The sequence below is a fragment of the Nicotiana tabacum genome, chromosome 11 (assembly GCF_000715075.1).
Source record: "Nicotiana tabacum cultivar K326 chromosome 11, ASM71507v2, whole genome shotgun sequence".
Classification (NCBI taxonomy): domain Eukaryota; kingdom Viridiplantae; phylum Streptophyta; class Magnoliopsida; order Solanales; family Solanaceae; genus Nicotiana; species Nicotiana tabacum.
The window spans coordinates 63096911-63102303 of NC_134090.1; the positions used below are offsets into that span (position 1 = coordinate 63096911).

At 34.0% G+C, this 5393-nt stretch overlaps 1 non-coding gene across 1 annotated transcript; it reads right to left on the reverse strand.

Annotated features, from left to right (window-relative positions):
- Positions 1-1181: 1181 nt before the first annotated feature.
- On the reverse strand, positions 1182-1254 carry TRNAR-CCU (transfer RNA arginine (anticodon CCU)). Its single transcript has one exon. It is a non-coding gene; the product is annotated as a tRNA-Arg (tRNA).
- Between the last annotated feature and the right edge of the window lie 4139 nt (positions 1255-5393).

Sequence of the window (5393 nt, forward strand, 5' to 3'; positions counted from 1 at the left end):
TCTCAGATTAAGAATGGGAATGAGAGGATAGAGACACTCAAGAAGGAAGATGAGTAGAAGCAGACATTTTACTCAATAATACGCCTATCATGTATTTGCCCCCGAGATCCTAAATATAACGTACTAGTATTCTATTGAGAAAACTATCTCTATAGCCCCTCAAAATTTTAATAGCCCATGTTTTGTCCTACTTCCAAAAAATGGCCCTTCGGCCCAAAAGTATTGCATATAGTAAAGCCAACGAGATCGAGCACAATGGGTTAGACTGACTAGGTTTTGATTTCACTTCACAATAAAGTTCGGTTCTTCCATCCAAGATAAAGCGTCCCTTTTTATGTTTTTACAAAGGTGCAAGTCGTTGGGTTTCTACTTGGGTTCAATCTGATGGCTTTCCTTCTCTCCTTCTTCCTATTTATTTACCTTTTTATGTTTTTGAATCCACTAATAGAAAATCATTCTCAATTGTGTTATTTTGTCCAATGTAGAGATAGACCATGTATTACATTTTTAGACTGGAGAGGAATTTTTTTTTGAATATTGGAAAGAAAATCTGTCACTATACAAAATACATGCAAAATTTGTCACTATACAAATTCATGCAAAATCTGTCATTATACAAAATACAAAAATATACAAAATAGACTATAACTATACAAAAAATATACAAAATAGACTGTCACTATACAAAAAATATACAAATAGACTGTCACTATACAACAAAATATACAAAATAGACTGTCACTATACAAAATATATACAAATAGACTGTCATTATACAAACAATATACAAAATAGACTGTCATTATACAAAAAATATATAAAATAAACTGTCACTATACAAAAAATATACAAAATAAATGTAAATATACAAAATAGATGAAACTATACAAAATATATACAAAAAAAGACTGTCACTATACAAAAATACATGATACACTCCAAATACACAGTGTGTACACATTACACATAAAAAATTGTATATAATTTATATACACTATGTTTACATATTAGAAAATACACATTATATACAATTTTGATACATTGTTGAAACAGATTATACATTCACGATACAAAATACATTTGGGTACACAAATATATACACTTTAGATACACAAGCGAGATAGGCTCAATATACACCAAGGATACAATATTTATCCATTGCAAAATAAATATTTATATATTGCGCCAGGCAGGGATCGAACCTACGACCTTCAGCTTAGGAAGCAGACGCTCTATCCACTAAGCTACAGGTGCTTATGTTGTCATACTCACCTACATTTCTACAAGAAAAGAGAGAAAAATCTACATTATGATTAATTGAAAATTGAGAAAGTAAGAATTGGAGTTGTGAAAAGGAAGCTACTTTTCTCAAAGGAAAGAAAAGATTTGATTGCTGCTTCCTGTAAGCTGATAAACTGGAGTTGGAATTTGTTGGAGAAAAGGGTTTCCCATTGGAGTTGTAGGCTAGGGACAAACCTAGGGCCATTGATGAAGAGCTTTGAAGGCATGTGGTGCAGATATCTAGCCACTAGAATTATTTTTGGGCTATAAAATGCATATTGAAATTTTAGGCTATCGGATGCTATTTGTTTTGCCCGATGGGCTATATATGAAGTTCTCTCTATTCTATTTAGTTGTTTAATCATTGGGCCTTTACCTCTTGGCCCAATAGTCCCAACTGGATTATCCGTAAAAACAGTACGGTATAGCCAGTTTTCGGACTGGTCGTTCAAAAATAGCCAACTTTTACCAAGTAAATGAAAAATAGCCACTATTTTGCTGCAACAGAGACTGGTCCAGCATAATATACTGGAGTTCGGTGCACCTGTGTATGAACTCCAGCATATTATGCTGGACCGGTATACTTTGCTGACTCCAGTATAATATACTGGAGACTGGAGCACCGGTGCTCCAAACTCCAGTATATTATACTGGACAATTATACTTGCTGGAACTCCAGTATATTATGCTGGAGTTCTAGTGTACTTATGCTGGAACTCCATCATATTATGCTGGAGTTCCAGCATACTTATCTTGGAACTCCAGTATAATATGCTGGAGTTCAAGCATACTTATGCTGGAACTCCAGCATAATATACTAGCGTACTTTCTGGGTTTTGAACAGTGTTTTCACTTAGATTTATCTTTACATAAAAAGTGGCTAAATTTCGATTACTTTTAAAACTGGGCTATTTTTAAACGACCAGTTGTAAATCTGACTATTTTTGAATTTCACCCGGATTAGCCTCGTTCCACACTTCTGACCCATAATCCCTTAACAAGTCAGGCTGGTTCACAACAGCCCTCCATATAAATCTTTGGCAAGTTGCTTAATGTTAGAGGCCAGCATGCAACATGTTCCTGTTATGAACTGGAGGCTAGCGAGGGGATCAAACACATGGGCATCATACCTGAAAATATCAATGACACTTTAACCAAATAAACATCGAACGCGCATGAGAACCACTGAGTCCTATTTTAATGTTTACATTCTAAATACAGTAGGCAGTGCTATTTTGACATGCCTAGCAAAGGCTACATCCTTTATGATAGGTCCATCCCATGTGAAAGGAAATCAACTTCCTTTGATAGAGTCTGCACCGTCCAAATTCAAGTTTGTCAGACAAATATTTGTGTGGCAAGGAAAGTCAAAAAAGGAAGAAAGACAATTTCGGTTTACTATATTTTGATGTCACCCATAACATATTTGAGAGGTTTTTCACCTCTATAAATAAGGAAGTATTCCTTCATTTGTAATACACACCAACAAATAGAGAAAGAAAAAGTGAGGCATCAAAAATAAGGTATAAGAAAATAGTCTGTGAGAAAAATAGAGAGTGAGCGATATTGTAGCAAGGTGAGAATATCAACAGAAGGTTATTTCTTTTGAGTGTTATAGTGGTCTTTGGAGTATTTTACTCGAACCTACAAAGTGTAATACTATAGTGACATCAGTTGCTCCTCTTGGGGCCATGATATTTTCCCTTATTCAAAATGGTTTTCTACGTAATAATCTTGGTGTCATTGTCACTCTTTTATTCTTGTTAATTACCATATCTCGATGCTATATTATTATTTCATTTTTATTACCGTGAATATTATTTCTGTGGGGGTTTATTCCCAACAACTAGTATCGGAGCACATGTTATGCTCGTTCACACAATTATTATTCACTGTCGATAATACTATACTCGGTGAAAAACAAAAATGATCGAAGTAAAGTATGAGGTAGCAAAGTTCAACGAAGATAACGATTTCTCAACATGACAAAGAAGGATGAGGGATCTGCTCATCCAACAAGGATTAGACAAGGTACTAGATGCTGATGCTAAAAAGCCTGATACCATGAAAGTTGAGGATTGAGCTGACTTGGATGAAATGGCTGCTAGTGCAATCAGGTTGCACTTATCAGATGATGTGGTAAATAACATCATTTATGAAGATACCGCATTGGAAAAGGTTGGAAAGGCTATACATGTCCAAAATGCTGACAAATAAGGTATAGATTTTTTGTCACATTTAAATGTGCTTAATGGACTAATCACACAGCTCGCCAACCTCGGAGTGAAAATCGAGGAAAAAGATAAAGTTATCGTACTATTAAAAGTAGCGTTTGAGGTGCTTTAACATAATATAGTTTATAGTGAATAAAGTTTATAGTGAAGCATTTTTCGCAATCGCAAAGAGTAAATACCTGGGCAGAAGTTATATTTCGAGGTTTCGGCCATTTTTAACATACTTGGAGCTATGCAACTCGGATTGAAGAGATTTTTGAGGCGATTTTTATCATATGGATTGAGGTAAGTGTTCTATATCCAAAAGTGATTATACATCATGATTCTATGGTTATTTGCATAATTTATTTGAGAATCAAATGGAAGAAATTGAGAAAATTGGTAAAAAATTTCAAAAATGAAAACTGAAGATTTTGAGGTCGAGTTGTTATCGAAATTTGATAAAATTTGTATGGTTGAACTATCTAAATGGGTGTCCGAATTTCATGAATATTCTGTCGGGTTCCAAGAGCGGGCCCCACATTGAATTTCGGTTGACTTTTTAATGTGAAATTTTATGTCGACGTTATATTATCCGGAATTATTTTTGATAAATTTTGTTGAGTTATACAATTAATTTGGATAAATTTTAGTTATCCGGAGGTCAGATCAAGCAAGAAGGCTATTTTGGAATATTATCGTAACTTCAAAAAGGCAAGTATCTTGTCTAACCTTGTATGAGGGAATTTCCCCTTAGGCATTGAGTTTTATGTGGAAATTGTGTGATTGAAAACCATGTACGCGAGGTGACTAGTACGTACCTGGTTTATATGTGCAAATTATATCGGTTAAAACACATAGACACACTTATATATTAAATTGAAAAATTGTTGGAACTTATTAAATCCCTTATTTGTCACGCCCCATTCCTTGTTTGCCGAGGTTATTTTTATATGATAATTTGGTGTGATTGTCACTTGACTTTTATGCGAACTCTATGTTTGTTTGAGTTGCCATTTTTATTGAAAATACTTTCATTATTGATTTTATCTACGGATAATTTAAAAGGAAAATTTAGTTTATAAGAGAAATAAATCTATTTATTTCCTAAAGTTGTGATTTAAAAGAGGTGTTATTCGTTGATGAATTACTTTTCAGTTCATGTTGTTGAAAATTTGGTATTGAATTATAAAGGTCGTGATTATATTGAGGCAAAGTGCTATACTGTGAAATATTATTCGGTTGAGTTGTTCGCTCCGGAATATTTGTTAAGATGTTATGCACATTATGATCGAGCCGTGGGCTCCTTATTGTGAAAAATAATATTATTATTGATTTCTGTGGAAAGTTGTAACATTTGAGCACTTGAGGTGCAATTTATGAGATGTTGTGATATTTAAGCACTTGTTGTGCAATTTGTGATATGTTGTGATATTTAAGCACTTGAGGTGCAATTTGTAATATATTGTGATATTTGAACACTTGATGTGTAATTTGTGATGTGTTGTGATATTTGAGCACTGGAGGTGCTATTTATAATATGCTATGATAATTGAGCACTTGAGGTGCAAGCTGTGTTATGTTGTGATATGTGGTCACTTGAGGTGCGATTTATGAAATATTGTGATATTGATACGCATGCGGTAATAAGGTCATGGTGTTGAGACGCATGTGGTGAGCTAAAGTGGACTAAAATGCGAGATGCTATTTTGAGGAAAATGATTTTAAAAACTAAATATGAAGGCCCCCCCGGTGATATAAGGAAAGATTGTGAGTTTATTTTTTGGACTATAAGGCGGTACCTCGGGAGTGCCCTTTTTTGAAATTTATTTATTTTTGGAACTATGAGGCAGTACATCGGAAGTACCCTTTGTTGATATTTTTCTATGGTTAAACTTG